Below are 18,705 nucleotides of genomic sequence, written 5' to 3' on the forward strand. Positions count from 1 at the left end.
TGATCCCTTTCTGTACTTTAGGCATCTTTGAGTAGACGAAATACACATACTAGTAAACAGAAACTGCCAGAAATGCAATTATGCTGAAAATATAATCACTCAATCTTTCCAACTGAACTCAGTGTCTTTGTTACAATTTTAAAATCATTCCTAGATTAGTATGGGGTTTAGGACAGTATGGACAATCAAAATTGTGGCCTTGCACAAGGTAGACAAACACTCCAACAAAGGGGTACACCACCACAGCCATAGACTTTTGATCCAAATCTGACTTGTCTGGTTCTGTCAGAACATTTAATTGCTGAAAGATTTATAATGTTTTTTTTTAATAATAAAATAATATTTAGGTTGAGAATGTTAGTTTCTGTTGCTTGCAATTGCCTGTCACTGATATTAGGGTGTTATTCTCTTATGTCTGAGCCATGCTGTAGTAGCAATTTTTTGTGGGACTGCCAGCCCACATATAATGAAAAGGAAACTTCTTATTAGTTATAAAAGCTTGGCCTTTAGTTTAGGATTGTCCCAATATCTCTTACACTTAAACTGCTTCTTTAATCTATGTTCTGCTATGTGGTCCAGTAACTTTCCTCTGTATGTTATGTCCAACTTGTTTCCAGTCTCACTGATGTCTTTCTACTTCCCTTCTTCCCAGAGTTCTCTCTCTCCCTGGAAGTCCAACCTATTCTCTCCTGCCTAGCTATTGGCCATTCAGGTCATTATTAAACCAATTAGAAGGTGTTTTAGGCAGAGACACATCTTTACAGTGTACACAAATATTCTACAACGGTCTTCCATTTTTGTCTCAATAAAAAGAAAAGGGTTTAACTCTAACACAGTAAAACTATATGTGATAAGAATAATTATTGGGTATTATCTAAATAAAAAGGAAAGACTTTAATTCTAAAACAGTAAAAATGTATACAATAGTAACAATTATTAAGTAAGAAGTATGTTCACAATGTCCAGTCCATATGTATTTGGCAAATTAGAAGAAAGTACTATATTATCTATCCTATCTTAACCATTGTTCTATAATAACTTGTATTACCACCCTAAAAATACCTTTTGCATCCTAGAACATCTTCTTAGGTAAACAACATAAGCTTTTATGTTTCTCAACTTTATAAACTTTACAACTCTTATGTAAGTTTCTTTCCTGGATTTGGTAGCAAGGAAAATTATAAAACTATAACTTTTGCCAGGTGGTGGTGGCGCACGCCTTTAATCCCAGCACTCAGGAGGCAGAGGCAGGTGGATCTTTGTGAGTTCGAGGCCAGCCTGGTCTACAGAGCGAGATCCAGGAAAAGGCGCAAAGCTACACAGAGAAACCCTGTCTCAAAAAAAAAAAAAAAAACAAAAAAAAAAAACTATAACTTTTTATTCTTCAACTCCATCAGAGACCTGAGGAGGATATAATATTACCTGAGTAAAAAGGAAGTGCAGAGGAAACAACTTCCAAAATTATAGAAATAACAAAGAAAGCTTGATGCCTGGACAGTTACCAAGGTTCCTCTGAAATGTTGGGGCATCTGTCTTTGGCCTACAGGCCTAGAATATCTGACAGACTTTTCTGTGAAACAGGAATTTTGAAGGACTGTCATACCTTGTCTTGGAAAAGTTCATCAACCACCTTCTTTTGTGTCCTTCTAATCCAATTTGGACAGCACACTGCCAGCAGTTGAAGCAAGGACAGTTTCTTCCTGGTGGCTAACTTTACCACAATGAAACCAAACTCCATACAGAGGTTCTTCAATTCCCATCATTTTCTCTGAAGCATATTGGTGTTCTCAGGAACAGATGTGTCTCACTATCATGAGAATCCTTATGTTATTAGAAAATCTTAAATGTCATATTCTGTAGGTCTCTGAAGTGTTTAAAGACCAATTGTCTATCTAAAATATATCTGTTTAACCTTAAATACATACCTAACATGATTTTTACAGATGACTAACTTCTAACCTGTATTTCTTAATTGCACACAATTTCTTAAACAAGAGAAGAAACATATATACATTATAACAAAAATAATCTTAAATTTTTATCAATATACAAAAATATTTTAAACAAGAGTAGAAACATACATAAAGTATGTTATAACAAAAATAATCTTAAATTTGTTTCAATATACAAAATCTATACCAATATAAAAAAATATTTGAGATTAATAGTTGCTTTTTGTTTAAAGTAGATTCAATAATCTACTCTTTTATTCTGTCATTCCTATACCCCCTTTTTCTTTTCAGAAAGAGATCCTTGAATCTAATCTCCCTTGCTTAGTTTTCTCCCTTACCATGATTAGTAACAATTTGCAACCACCCTAAATTATGACAAACATCCATAACTCACCAAATGACCAAAAACCACCCTCTTACCCCACCTCTTGGGAATGTAGGCATCATGTTCTTAAAATTACCCTCTCCTATATGGGGGATGGTGGCATCTTTAGGGGATGCAGAAAAACTGAGATAATGATCAAGTCTTAGGAAAACTAGCCATGTAACAATTGTTGTCCAGTCTCTTGTTTGATGTTCTGGCTGGAGTAGTCTGTGAGACTGGACCATCTCACCTACCAGCTTTGAAGTTGTTCTGGATGTAGAATTTTGAGGAAACTGCAACAGAATCATTCTGAGAGGCTGATTCACCTGGGCTACTTGTCTTTATTAGCATCTGGTCTTTTTTTTTCTGAAAACATATAAACTTTTGAAGGCAACATATATATCTTCATTAACACAAGCATGGGATATGTTGTGTGTACAAGTCAGCTAAAGATGTTTTTTTTTTGTTTTGTTTTTCTGTGTTTGAATAAGCAAAAGGCATATGTTAACTCTGTAAATACATTTGGACTGCATATCCAAAGTGTAATATAATAAGTCATGAAGACTCTGTAACAATTGTGATTTATTATATCTCATACAGTCTCAGAGCTGCTTCCATGTTGAGAGATCAGAATATACATCATCTGTCTTGTAGTCTTCTGTTTTTTCTTGTGTGTAGCCAAGATTTTCAGGTCTCCCCTAATCAAATCTGATATTTATTAATTTTGAAGAAATCTATAGCTTTTTGTTTCCTGTGGAAACAAAGACATAAACTTTCCCCCAACATAACATGATTTCTGACTTCCATTTTGAAGTTAAGACATCCTTAAAGCATATAGGTTGGTTTAATTTAGCAGTTTCCACAATCCAATGCCTCTCAGCAGCTATTGTTTTTGTTTGTTAACATTTAAAAAATTCAAAGTCAACAAAGCACCATACAGGATCCCAGACAAGTTGTGTATTTCCCATCTTTATATGGCTTATTTTTTTTATATTACTTTACTCTCTAAAGACTTTACATTATTTTTAAGCTATTTTTTCTATGACTGTCTGTACTCATTTTCCTTTCTTTTTTTCAGGACCTAAGCACACTGTTAAACATATTGTATCTATTCAGAGTATTTTCAGCCTCTTCCTGGCTTTCTGCATGTCTGCAGCCTTCTCTGTCTTCATGAGCCAAACCTTAAACTGCTAGACAAGGCCTAGATCCTTTGGTGACTCTGGTTGCCTCATCTGCATTCCCTCCTTGGTTCCCTGAGAGCCTAGTCTCATGCCAGCAGGGACCTGTGGGAGCTGTATTTACCACCTTAACTCTGGGAAGTTGCTGAGCCCACTTTCTGGAGTACCTGCAAGGGGCAGCCAACTGCTCTGAGTGCTTGCTGTGAGGGCCCAGCAATGCCGGCTTGCATGACTCTTCCATCCATGTGGTAGTGCCACATGTTGGATGCCACATGTCGGATTTTTTTGTGTGTGTGTGATTGCCAGCTCACAAATAACAATGTAGAGACTTATTATTAATTATGAAAGCTTGGTTTAGCTTAGGCTTGCTCCTAACTAGTTCTTATAACTGAAATTAACCCATATTCTTTAATCTATGCTCTTCTGTGTGGTTCATCACCTCATCTCCATACTGCCCATTCTGCTTCCTCCATATCTGGCTGGTGACTGCTCCTTTCTTTTTCCCAGAATTCTCTCTCTCTGCCTGAAGTCCTGCCTATTCTCTCCTGCATAGCTATTGGCCATTCAACTTTTTATTACACCAATCACAGCAATACATCTTCATACAGTGTACAAATATCCCACAGCACCATGTTTTTCCCTGTACAACTCTCCTAGAACACACTTGGCAAGAAACTTATATGTACAACAATATATAGTCAAGAATAGGAGCTCTGAGAATGGCATTTGGTGTTGTAGATTAAATTGCTAGAATTGCTTGTGATACTGTGTTTCCCAAAATATTGTGTATCTTAATAAACTTATCTGGGGTCAGAGAACAGAAAAGCCACGAGTTAGGCAGTGATAGCACACGCCTTTAATCCTAGCACTCCAGAGGCAGAAATCCATGAGTTCAAGGATACAGACAGGCATGGTGACTCATCACACCTTTAATCCCAAAAGCAAACCTTTAATCCCAGGGAGTGGTGGTAGAATGCAGAAAGGTTTATAAGGCATGAGGACCAGAAACTAGGAGCATTAGGCTGGTTAAGCATTTGGCTGGTTAAGCTTTTAGGCTTTGGAGCAACACAGTTCAGCTGAGATTCATTCTGGATGAGGACTCAGAGGCTTCCAGTCTGAGGAAACAGGAGCAGCTGAGGAATTGGCAAGGTGAGATAGCTGTGGCTTGTTTTGTCTCTGATCTACCAGCATTGACCCCAATAACTGGCCTCAGGTTTGATTTTATTAATCAGAACTTTTAAGATTCATGCTACAATTGCTAGATTGTTAACCATATATCACTGTTGTCTTCATCTTTAAAATGATGGTGATGATGATATTAAAATCTACTCAAAACCACTTGGAGTTGATCATCCTGATGCAGGGAAAAATGACAACATTAAATATATCATAAGAATAAAATCTGGTGTATATCAAGTGCTCAGTACATATCAGCAGTTATTTTATGTATGAATACATTCAATTAGATTCATTATATTCTTAAAATTATAGTCTGTAGAATCTTGTTTTATATGATTTCACCTAAAAAAAATGAGTATACATACCTGACCTTTTTTTCCCATTGAATCCAGTTTTTCACATTATTTATAATCACTTACAACATAGTATTTTACTAAAGCTATGGATTATGTTGGAAAGAGATTGCTGCCTTAAAGTATTAAAAGGACTGAACAAATTACCAGGATTCATGAGTGTTTGTATGTAAGTCTAAAAGCTTCCAAGAAACTAGATTAGCAAAGCTTCTGTCAATAGTTGCTCATCACATGTCCCTTTGGCCTATGATGTTCTGTTCTTCCTACCCCTCCATTTTACTTGCTGTTTTCTCTGCAGACTGGCTAACTCTAGCTTCTCTCTTGGGTGTAAGCCATATTTACACTCTCAAATTTACCTTGGTCAAGGTCTAAGGACTCAAGCCAAACGGCGACGGTTTGAATGTGACCTGCAAATTCCAGATGTTTGGAAGTCTAATTCTCAGATTTACACATCCATGTTATTTTAAGGTGAGGTTGTCAGAGGGTAATTAGGATGGAGAGAGGCCATGAAGGACAGGTGCTGTGATGGGATGTTAGAAGAACAGTCAGGAGAGGTGAGGGAGTCTGACCCCAATGCTTCCATGTACTTTCCTCAGGTCTATGAGAACACAGTAAGGAGGCCATCAGGAGAGAACAGTTTTTTGATTACTTTGTTTTTATACACAGTCTCACTCTATAGCTCAGGAGAGCCTGGAATTCACTATAAAGGCCAGGTTTGCCTCTAGCTCATGATAATCCTTCTTACTCAGACTCATGAATGCTGGGAATACTGGCAGGACATATCAACACTAATGACAGATGTTGGCACTTCATTTTCACTTTCTTACCCTCCAAAACTATGAGAATAAGTTTTTGCACAATTATTATGTCTCTGGTATTCTTTAATATCAATAGATAACAGAATGGAATAATGTTATAATATAAAAAAAGAGCTAAGTGATCAACCTTGCTTAAATCCAAATTCTTAAAAAAAAATATAAGTGTATTTTTCTAAACTTGTATCAGAATCTGGCTTTCTGCAGTAACTTACCAGTTTCAGATTGGAAAGCACAGCTAACCACAGGTGGGTTCCCAACCTCTGGCTCCCTGTTACCCAGGCATGGGCAAAGCACTTTCTGCTGGTCAGTACTTTACCTGTCTTATCTTAAATGAGCCACCATAGTATTTTAACTTTCGACACCATGAAGTAATTATTTGAAATGCTTTAGGTGGCAAGAATCCATGTTGTTTTATAAAATCAAAGCTATAAAAACAACTGAATTAACACCTGTCCTTGCCAATAAATCCAACTTGATGGTGAGGCAGCCTGTTTTATTACCATGGTGATACACCCTCTGTATCTTAAGACACATAGTTGTAAATTTAATTACTACTCTGTCCTTACAGTATCCTATCTTCTCAAGTAACAATGCACCATTACTTCTTTAAAACATTTATATACATATATATGTGCAAACATGTATACTAATATTGCTTTAAAATCATACACACTCATAGAAGTTGTAGTATTAAAAGGCCCATGGCTGATAAATATTATACATGGGAAAATGATTACCCTAATTTTCAAAAGCTCCACATTCCAAGAGTTCCAGCATTCCAGTGAGTTGCCCAGCAGGTGAGGATATCTGCCTCAGTGACTGGCAACCTGAGTTCCAACCCTGGGATCCACAAACTAGAAAAAGAAAAACTTCTACATCTGATCCCCTGACTTCCAGATGAAAGCTGTGACCTCCACCACTCCTCAATTATACATATGTGAAAATAAATAATAGCAATAAAATTTAAGTGTAATAACATCAGCTTAAATAAACTACTCCTACATCATTATGTCTGGGAAATGACTTAAAATATGTTAAAAGATAACAGACAACTTTTATGAAGATGTTGTGTTGCATTCCTTGTAAACAGCTTTGACAAAATTATATATAATATTTGATTTAATTTACATACATATATGTGTAAATACATATTTATTTGAGTATACTATACATATAACAATACTAAATTAAGAACATAATTTGAGTCATTAGTTCAATGTGTCCGAAACAAAAGCATTTGTAATGAAAATTGAAGATTTGTTTTAATTTATATATAATGTTGACAAAAATACAATATTCATATAATCGTGATATGAATTATCTAAATCATAGTAATGATGCTGATATTTTTATTACTTGAATTCTTCACAATAAGCTAATCCACTATTTTTTATCACATCCTTATCTTACAAATTGCTTTGTATGTACAGAAAATATTGAATTAATACAAAAAATAGTTGTAAGGTTTTTTTTAAATCAAAACCCATCCCATTACTACCTTATAAGTAAATACAAAGGAATATAACAATTAAACATAACTTACTGTAGGGTGTATATTGTGCTTCTTGCCTTTGCCCGAGCCATGCACATTTGGCCATGCCAATGTTTAAGTTGCAGTTTACAGAAGGAGTTCAGAAAATACTGCTGGCAGTATGGTTGTTTTCTACAAACAAAAAATGAAGTGTGAATTTGTAAAGAATTGTGTCTTCCAAAGGGAAAGTCAAGCTGTAAATAATGCAAATTGGCAGGATGATGGAAGAAAATGATTCCAAAGAATATTCTGAGTTATAATTGGAAATATACAGGAAGAAATAGGTTACTCCACTTTATGTTTCTGAGCTTTGACTATAAAACTTGCCACAGATTCAGTTATCAAAGAAAATGTGAATTAATACTAAATCCATTTAAGAATCAGTATCACACATTACAATGCAGTTGAAGAATGCCATGCTCTGATCTGTAAAATGCTTACAAAAATGTAAATAATTATGTGTGTGTGCATCCACATGTGTATGCAAGCATGTTTGTGTGTGGTGTATGTTTATGTATATGTGTATTTATCTGTGTGCATGCATGTGCACATGCTTGGGTGTGCATGAAAGTGTTTGTGTGTGGTGTATGTGCACATGTAGTGTGCCCACTCCCATGTGTGCTCATGTGGAGGCCACAGGATAATGTCAAGTATCTTGCCCTGTTGTTCTTCATATTACTATTCGAACCTGGGGCTATCAGTAAAAAGCTGGCCATTGTGATTAGGGCTCAGCTAGGTGGACAGAAAGCTTCACAGATCCACTTGTCTTTAACTACCAACAATGGGGGTCTAGGCATGTGCAGCTATATCTGGCCTTTTCCTTTATTTTTTGGTGCTTAGAATTCAAATTTAGATCCTCTTGATTGGATTGTAGGCATTATTACCCACTGGGCCACCCCCCAAAGCCATAAAAAGGGTTTCTGGGACTAACTACTGCCTTTCTGGTTGCACTGGCTTATGAGTGTTTTTATACGTTCTGATATGGGAATAATAGGTATTGGAATCAATAACTTTAATATGCTCTTAACATACAGGATGGAAAATAACTAAAAACAACTGACAAGTGGAAGTCTGTTGCTGCTTATGAAGCAGGACAGAGATGATGAAGAATTAAAACTTACTCTGAAGACACTAGAAATAGGATCTGCAGGGTGGCCCAGTGGGTTGATGCATCCTGTCAACCCAAGGACCTGAACTCCATCCCTGAAACCCACACCATGAAAGGAGAAAGCTGACTCCTGTAAGTTGTCCTATGATCCACACAAATGCCATTGCAAGTGAGTATATACTCATGTATCCATATTAACACACACAAACACTAGATAAAAATGTAAAAAGCAAATTTTCACAAGACATTAGAAATGAAAATTCTTTTATCTAAATTAATTCATTAAAATATAGGCCCCGGGTAGATCTCTGGGAGTCCAATTAGCGAGAAAGAGGAGGGTTTATATGAGCGAGAATTGTTGAGACCAAGGTTGGATAAAGAACAGGGACAAATAGCCAAACGAATGGAAACACATGAACTATGAACCAATGGCTGAGGGGTCACCAACTGGATCAGGCCCTCTGAATGGGTGAGACAGTTGATTGGCTTGATCTGTTTGGGAGGCATCCAGGCAGTGGGACCGGGTCCTGTGCTCATTGCATGAGTTGGCTGTTTGTAACCTGGGGCCTATGCAGGGTCACTTGGCTCTGCCTGGGAGGAGGGGACTGGACGTGCCTGGACTGAGTCTACCAGGTTGATCTCAGTCCGCGGGGGAGGCTTTGCCCTGGAGGAGGTGGGAATAGGGGATGGGCTGGGGGGAAGGTGAGGAGGCGGGAGGGGGGAGAACAAGGGAATTCATGGCTGATATATAGAACTGAATTGTATTGCAAAATAAAAATAAATAAATAAATAAATGTAAAAAAATATTTTAGTTACATAGAAAGTTTGGTTGATGACATGGAGGGCAATGTAAATTTAAAGTGTTGCTTCATGTATCATAGTATAACTGTATGAAGAAAAAGAATCATCTGAAGCTTTCCATGAATAAAACGTGGATATTTGTCATGTGCACACAGGAAGGTGAAAATGGCTCTTTACATGTCCTAAGTTAACAGAACATTCTACAAGGAAAAAATGTCACCTGACACCACATAGCCAGAGAAGAGGAAGGGCCAGGAGACACCAGTTTTCTGATAACATGTAAGGAAGAGGTTGGTCATCTCCAGGCAAGTTTCTCTCAAACCACCTCATTGAGAGGTTGAAATATGATGTTCCCGGCACTAGCATGGGCCTCTCTAGGACTTGCTGGGTGGCTTGGCTACTGTTGTCTTCTGTATGTGATTCATTCTAATAACAACATTGGTCAAAGTCCATCACTAGAGTAGACAACTCTCCTGTTCCATGTCAAAAACAGGAAGCAACTGAGGCTGTGGTGAGAAGAGTTGCCCAAAGTACAGCACACTTGAAAAAAAAATCAGACAGAAACAGGGCTGCTTTCTGGATAGGAAAAACCCCAAGAAATCTTCTAAAAGAGTCTTGCTTTCACTTCACATTATGCAAATTACAGGACCACTTTTAAAGATATGTTTAGTTAATGTTTTTCCTTGTATAAAAGATAAAATACATCTTTCTCCAAGGTATAATGAAATGATAACAAAATTCATAGCCTTACACTTTTAATCCAAGTCTTAGCATTAATTCCTAGAAGGACTGACATCAATGAATAAGTGAATGTTTTCCCATTCCCTCTATAGATGGACAAATGATAGATAGATAGATAGATAGATAGATAGATAGATAGATAGATAGAGAGATAGATAGAGAGATAGAGAGATAGATGATGGATAGATAGATATAGATATAGACATAGATATAGATAGAAGTAGAGATGAATAGGTAGGATGCAACTATTATAAATCTGAGACAGATCTTGGCTTGAGGGGTTCCTCAGGTTTTGAAGACTCTCTGCTGGTCAGAATCCCAGTGGCTGATAGAAGGTGATACACACATTATGTGTGCTGGCTCACACTCATTGCACATCTGGTTGGACACTCTCTGCCTCCAGATTTACTCAGTATGGTTATGTTCAACTGCTGAGGGTGTGCTGAGTATAAAGTACTTTCTTTCCCTGTCACCCTTCATATTCCTTTTTCCATCATCTAATGCTGCTTCTTTCATTCAGTCTCACACTGATAGCTTCACACTTTTATCATTACTTCAGAATCTGCTACTAGGTGAAAAAAGAACAATGCAGAAGTCCAATGCGTAGGAGTGTAAGACTGAACAGGAGCACTAACAGTACATAACACATAGATGATTTTATAAGCAAGACTCGAATAGTTCCTGAAAATATTTGTATACTTCCAAATTTAGTATCTAGTGTTTTCATTTATCAAACCAAAATTCATTAATTTCTTTCAACATAGCTTATGAAAACAATATCCCATTATGCAGTTAATTTGACTTCTTATATTATTGACAAGGATAACATCTTCCCTCACTTTCAAATGTTAATCCATTTCCATATCAGAGCAAATACCTGTATACAGCTTCAGCCAAACTCCTGTGAGGCTGCTTGCCTCCTCATTACAGACTGCTATGAATACTTAATGCATGCGATATACTAATAATCAATTGGTTGAACTGTGCTACATACATCCACTACCTCCTTTTCCAACTTTAATTTTTGAAGCAGTTTGATAAACTGGGTTATAATTTTAATCCAGTTCCTTTGATAAATTCTTTTAGGGTTAGTATTTCTTTTTGATTAACAAACCATTTACTATCCTCCAATAAAAAAACATTTATTTCCTACATTCCCTTTTAGAAGTCTTAAAGTTGGAGCTTTCACATTTTATTATTTAACTCATTAAAGTAGACATGTACATTTCTCTTGAGTTGACTCATTTTCTTACTACTATTTAAATATTTCTTTCCTCATTTCTTATTCTTTTTATTAAAATGCCTTTTCTCAAGACTGGGTTATATTGGTTTCATCTTTTTATGTGTTTGCTTTCCACTTTGAAAGAGTGGATTGTTTTTATGGAGAAAAGATGATTAAAATGAAATGATAGCTTACATACAAACAACTTCCTTTTCAGCCTAGACATTTAACTTCAGGGTATTTTTTAGTATGATAATATCTGCTCCCTACTACATTTCTGGTTGATGTATTAAGAAAAGCAGGCGTGTCCTGTGTAGCTGTAGAAAAGCAGGCTGACTGCTCACACTGCCACATCCCCAAACTCACGTCTGCAGCGTCTTGACTGGAAACAGGTCCATGCAGCATTACTTCACTGGCCTTTGGCAATGCCCTGCTGCTATGTACATCAGGACTGCCACCCTCAGTATTTATGTGCAGTTGTCAATGACTAGTTTGGTGTTTGCTAGGATTGCGATTGTCTGTGATCCCATGCTGGGGTTCCATGTGACTTGCTTTTGCCGTTCCTTCCTTCCATGAGTGTGTTGATAACCTCTCAATCATTTGAAAAGAGACAGGCCTGACATTCATCTACACACCCTTCTCCCTCTTGCCAATGCTGCGGTAGTCACATCCTTGCCAGTCTGTGGCAATTCTCAATCAGAATCTCTCCCTAAGTTACCAGGCAACAGTGTGGCAGGCAGAGTGATTCGCCAGTGATAAATATGTGACAAAATCACTATAGATAGAAGACAAATAGATACATAATGGATAGATACATGATAGATACATAGATGATACATGATAGAAGATAGCTGATAGATGACAGATGATGAAAAGCAAATGATAGATATAGATGGATAGATAGATAGATTAGACAGATACCTACCTACATATATACATACATGATAATTACATAGATACATAGATAGATACATAGATAGAGGCTAGATAGATAAATGATAGATAGATAGATAGATAGATAGATAGATAGATAGATAGATAGAAAGAAAGATAGGCAGGCAGACAGACAGATACATAAATACATACATACATAGATGATAGATACATAAATGATAGATACATGGATACATATATAGATACATTAATGGATGCTAGATAGATAAATGATAGATGTTAGTTGGATTATAGAGGTACATATTGAATGATAGAAAACAGATGGATGATACATGCATGCTCACATAGGTACCTACCCTTGTACATACATCTGTTGTCTTGCAGATCACAAAGATTTCCAGCTGTTAGCTTTTCCTCAAATGATATAATACACTTCTCGACCCTGGGATCTCATATGCACAAATCAGAGCATAGAGTTCAGAATATTGATTCTTTCTCCCTTCATTTAATTTATCCTTATCTTTCATACCCCAGAGCGCTGAAAGATTGTATTTTTTATCATAACCCAAATTGATGGTAATCCTCCTACATCTTATTCTGCGCATATTTTAGAGTTGACAGGTTTTGTTATTGAACAGCAAAATTATCCTTAATTTTGAAAAAAGAAATTAGAGAGTGAATGTTTTACAAGATGTAAGTATTAGTCCTTCATTCTAAAATATGATTTTCATTCTGTTATCTAAACATTTAAGGAGTCTTTAATAAAACCCCAGAATATTCACAAGTTCGTTATTCACAACGGATCACTGAGGAAGCAGAAGCAGCTTGATAATATTGTCTCTCTGTGTCCTCTGAATGGGTTTTGCAAACTTATCAAACAAAAACAACAGGTCTTCTCAATTAAAAGATAAATATTTCTCTCTTCATTTTTCTTTGTGCTTTGAAACCTCATGTAAAGGTTCAAATTATTTTGATTATTTTATAAAATGGATTGTCTTAGCAGGGAAAAGGGCTCATGGCTCTAATCTGCTTCTCCCATTATCTAACTGTATAATATTTAGCTACGTTCCTCCTTTTGATTTGCTTTCTTTGGTTGTTATTAGAAGGGATTGTGACTAGACAGCTTACAAATTCATTTCTAACTTTAAAATTCCGCAATTCATTCATTCACTAGAAATTTCATGGCATATAGACTATAAGGTTTTGAAAGGTGATATTAAAAACCCCAAAGCCGGGCGGTGGTGGCGCACGCCTTTAATCCCAGCACTCGGGAGGCAGAGCCAGGCAGATCTTTGTGAGTTCAAGGCCAGCCTGGACTACCAAGTGAGTCCCAGAAAAGGCACAAAGCTACACAGAGAAACCCTGTCTCGAAAAACCAAAAAAAAAAAAAAAAAGACAAATAAAAACCCCAGGATTTAGATCAAGGTAAAATGAATACACAGTGACTCTGCTATTTTACCTTTCTAACTGATTTTTTTTTCATTACTGCCCTACTAAAATGTCCCCTTCAACCAGAACAGACCTTTGAAGTACCTTGACTATATTTTTTCTTGCTTTCATTTTTGAGATTAAAATATAATAGATTATTTCTTCCTTCCTTTTTCTCATTCCAAATCCACTCATATGGCCTTTCTTGCTCTCTTTTAAATTATTACCTCTTTTTTAATTAGTTATTTTTACATTCATATAAGTATGTGTATATATGTATATATAAATGTAATCCCATCAAGCCACTTGTACAATGTTATTCCCCTCTCTATTGTTCTCTTACCCCTACCCTATGGGGTAGCAATGGTCTTTTTTATTTATCTGATTTCTACAGTTAATCCAGGATATGTACTCACATCTGAAGATTTTTTTTTTTTTACTTTACCTCTTTTTGGATGTTCTCATTTACACTTTGTAGGATGTCCTTGAAAGAACACACCAAAAGGCAACTTTAATAAAGCAAGTAGAGAACAGTGCTGTGTACTTGGGGAAGTGACATTGAGAGCTTGTCTTCTCCAGAAAACTGTGGTCATGTTCATGGTTCAGCACTTTCACTGAAAAATCAAAAATAGCTTCTTTAAAAATGTTTGCCAAGAACATTTTTTTTACAAAACCCTGCATTACTTTTTATAGCTTCTTATATTCCCAATATTTTGCAAAGTATCCAAAAATCATATAAACTGAGGAAACTGATTTAATATCAAAGTTATATTAATCAAAAGGGGAAGATCCCTTCCAGAAACTTCATTCATATCCAGTGCAAATGCCTGAGCATATTTTGAAAACATTTGAGTCTTACTATACAGGAAACCCTGGGAACATTTTGCTGAGTTAAAACATCAGATGTGATCCCTACCCATCAACAAGAAACTGGCTTCTTTAAGCCACACCCTGGTGAATTATGGATCTCACATTTGGAAGAGAAAAAAAAATGGGGAGGTAAGTTTTTGCAAGGTTCATATATTGGTGAAGTTATTATGGCCACTCCACGTAGTTAAAAGGGAGGTTTATTTTGTGGGGTAACTTACAAGTGTAGGGGTAGTTTACAGGGTCTGGGAAAAGTGTAGCACAGTCCAGCGGTGTTCTCTGAAGAACTCTGCTCAGTCTACCTCCAGCGTCCAGGGTCCAGGAACCAAGAGAGCCCGCACATCCGGATCTCTGGGGTCTTCATCGTCCTCTCTCAGCCCCGCCTTGTAGGTGTGACAGTTACCGAAGCCTCAATGGGGGTTGGAACTTCCAGGTCAAAGCTGGAATGGCTACCCACTACATTCATATGTTGTCAATTATATTTACAAGAGTTTGCTGGTATTTTTGAGTCTGATACATCAGGCCTAAACTTGCCTGTGAGCAAACTGCTCCCATAGTGCGAATTAGAGTTTGAGAGACATCTCCTCTGTCTATTGGGACATCATTTAGCACATCCAAGTGGCGGTTTATTAAATAGTTCCCCTGTGGACTGGAGGGAAGAACATTTCTCCTGAACATCACTGGCTGCTTCTTCTGACTAATGATATGATAAGCTTTAGCTCATTCTCCTTACTTCTACTAAATGGATCAGCTTTTCATAAAAACTCAGTGAGTATTTTCTATAAATTATAATCAATTGTATAAACTCTGCAAACTAATTACTTTAGGTCATTTACATTATTTATTGTACTGTTAATTAAGATACTAAGTCAATATTGAGTAATTTATTAGTTTTCAAAAAATAATCTAAGAATTCATGAAAATTTTAGGTTAATATTAAATTGCAGTAACATTCATTCAAACAGCTTGAAAGCAGCTCACACTTTTATTTCAAATATGGCATATGAAGTCCTAATTAGCTGATATCCCTGGAGGAAGCCACTGTTATCTGAAACAAACAAATTTATTAATTACACTAGACTAAGTAATAAACTCCCTGACAAGTTTTCCATTGCTTCATGTTTTAGATTGAATACTAGCATTATATTTAATTTTTAACACTGTTTCCATCCATATTACACAGCTAAATTTTCAAAATAGTGCATTGTTTATGTAGGCCAATATCATATTAAATGTAATTTAATGACAGAACCTTTTGAATGTATAGTAAATTCAGAGAATAAACATTTTATAAATTATAAGAAAAATCTAATTTCTTTGTGAAAATAAAGTGACTATCTTTCTATGAGAGAGGAGCATAGATAGATAGATAGGTAGATAAACAGATGATATATAGGTTATAGAGGATAAATAAATAATTAAGTAGAGATAGACAAATATAGTCAAAGATAGATAGAAGATAAGTAATAAAGAGATGAGCCAAAAGAAAGAGAAAAATCTTTCTTCAGACAATATTGGCGTTTTCCTATATCACATATCATAACTAATAATTTTGAGTGCTCTATTGCTATTATTTATATCTTAAATATCTTCCAATGACCCACTTGATGAAGGCTGGTCCTCTGTCCTTAGCATTATTGGAACAGAAGAGACATATCAAAATGTGGAATGCAGTTGAAGGATGTTGGTCATTAAAACCTTATTGGAACCTCAGTTCCCAACTCTTTCTACTTATTGGTTCTCAGGTACCATTATATGAGGAGCTGCCATGGATACCTCTTGACACCATTATTTACTGCTCCATAACCAAAGAGAATCATCAAGCAAGCATGGAACTGAACCTTTAAAATAAACCCAAATAAGATATTCATCCCTGTAAATTAATGATTAAGTATCTCACATTTAGTTACGGTGTCAGAAGGATGACTCACAGGAAGATCTGGTAATGAAAATCAGGCTGCTGAAGTTATTACACCATGTGGTGTGGAAGAATCTTTGTACTGGAACTGCAGGTGTTTGGGAAGTTTGGAGGAGTAGCCTAAAAGCAATTCAAAGCATGGAAAGGCAAACAATGTGTAGTTGTGCTGTCACTGAGATACTGGAGCTAGCACACATGCAGACAGGTTTCAATGGGGAATGGGGGCTCTTGGGGATTTGACTAAGGGACTTCCTTTTCATTCCGTGACAGAAATTTTAATTATATTACTATAATGTTTGAGACACTGAGAAAGCTGGGTCTAGAGGTGATATACTGATTAATCTAGAGGATGAAACTTCAAAATAGAACACTCAACATATGCTTCAATGTCTGCGTTTAGTCAGATTTAGAGGAAGAAACAAGATTTAAAAAGTGTAGAAGGGAAAGGTTTGGAAAACTTGTAGTTTGGCCAGAAAAGAAGTGTGTCAAATGGATACCAAGGAAGAGGCAGTTGGCAAAGATATTAGCCTCACTAAAAGAAGCTGTGATTTTTACAAAATGATAATAGAAAACAATCCCAAGGGTGTGTCATAGATTAGCTAGACACTACATATCATAGGTTCAAAAGTCTGAAGGTACAAATTTGCTTAAAAAGCTCTCAAGGGAAGAATGTGATGAAAAAGTCCTGAGTCATTCTGGTTATCTGGATCTGGTGCACCATGGAGGGACTTAGAGGCACCACAGCCGTGAAGAACGAGGTCACTGGACTCAGCATTACATATTACATATGTGAGATTAGCTTTGCAGACATTCAAAAGTGGTGGTTACAGAGGGACAGAAGTTTCCATTGAGATTTTAAGGATAGTCTGAGTACCAAGTTCCCATAAGCTTCCAATGACAAGGCAGTGTGCAAGGCTATGAGACTAAAGCCAAACTGCAATGAAGAACCAGGATGTTAGACCTGTGAGAAGCACAGAAAACTGTGGAAGGAAACTACAGGCAGGGAGCAGAACCAACCCAGGGTATGACATGTGGAATGCAGTCAGCAGGGTTGCAGTGTGGCATGCTCAAAGCCTCTGGGACTTAAGTTGCAATCATGGCATGACTGCACCCTGTGCTCTAGGTGGCAGGCTTGCAGGATTAGGACTTGATGGTTCCTCTGCTGAGATATTAATTCCACCCTATTGTCCCCAGACTATACCCTTGTAGAAACAGAATGTTGACTCCATGATGTAGCATGAATCTTAAAAGTTCTTATTAATAAAATCAAACCCAGAGCCAGTTATCGGAGTGAACACTGGAAGATCAGAGAGACAGAACAAGCCACAGCTAATCTCACCTGGCCAACTTCTCAACTGATCCTGTTTCCTCAGACTGGAAGCCTTTGAGTCCTCATCCAGAATGGGTCTCAGCTGAACTGTGCTGCTAGAAGCCTGAAAGCTTAACCAGCCAAATGCTTAACCAGCCAAATGCTTAACCAGCTAAATGCTTCTAGTTTCTGGTCCTCACGCCTTATATACCTTTCTGCTTTCTGCCACTACTCCCTGGGATTAAAGCCTCACTTTCTGGGATTAAAGGCATGTGTCACCATGCCTGGCTATTTCCAATTTGGCCTTGAACTCACAGAGATCCAGAGAGATTTCTGTCTCTGGAATGCTAGGATTAAAGGCGTGAGTGCCACCATTTTCTAGCCTCTGTATCTAGTGGCTGCCTGTTCTCTGACCCCAGGTAAGTTTATTAAGGTACACAATATTTTGGGGAACACAATACCACCACACCATGTCACCATTTCTTGAAGGTATGTGATGGATTATTGGTTTCCACAGAGGCTCATGGTCTTTTAACAGGAAACTGAATTTAGACATCTGATAAATACTAGAAGTGGTAACATGTGAGGACTCTCAAAGATAAGATTCACCTGAGCCTGTGGTGCAGGTGGGGTGAAGAACACTGGAGATGGGATCACAGTGTTCTTTCAGGACTACGTATTAAAAAGCTCTGTCAGAAATCCCAGGGTTTTGCTGGGAGGTGGTGGAATGTCTAAGAAGCTGTGCATGGTTGGACGAAGTTATGTAATCCTGAAGAAAATGCTGAAGACTGAGACAATCACAAGTTTAGACACAAAGATCAGTCAGCAGGAAGAACTTCTCTACTAAGCAGTGTTTCTCAACAGCTTGTGGAGTCGTGTTCAAAAAGAAAAGGTACAGGGATCTTGAATCATGAAGTAAAACTATCTGAATTTACAAATTATATGATTAGCCATGAAGAAAATTTGAAAGAATTGTCATAAAGTTACTGGGGTCAATAAGCAATCATGGCAAATGAGTGGGACGCACTGTTCTTATAAAATC

General features: G+C 36.9%; 1 long non-coding RNA gene across 1 annotated transcript; it reads right to left on the reverse strand.

Annotated features, from left to right (window-relative positions):
- Positions 1–1,496: 1,496 nt before the first annotated feature.
- LOC131912769 (uncharacterized) lies at positions 1,497–16,496 on the reverse strand. The gene is made up of 4 exons (XR_009379711.1): positions 16,337–16,496; positions 14,015–14,183; positions 7,388–7,507; positions 1,497–1,807 (listed from the first exon to the last, which is right to left on the reverse strand). It is a non-coding gene; the product is annotated as an uncharacterized LOC131912769 (long non-coding RNA).
- Positions 16,497–18,705: the final 2,209 nt, after the last annotated feature.

This window comes from Peromyscus eremicus, chromosome 6, assembly GCF_949786415.1.
Source record: "Peromyscus eremicus chromosome 6, PerEre_H2_v1, whole genome shotgun sequence".
Lineage (NCBI taxonomy): Eukaryota > Metazoa > Chordata > Mammalia > Rodentia > Cricetidae > Peromyscus > Peromyscus eremicus.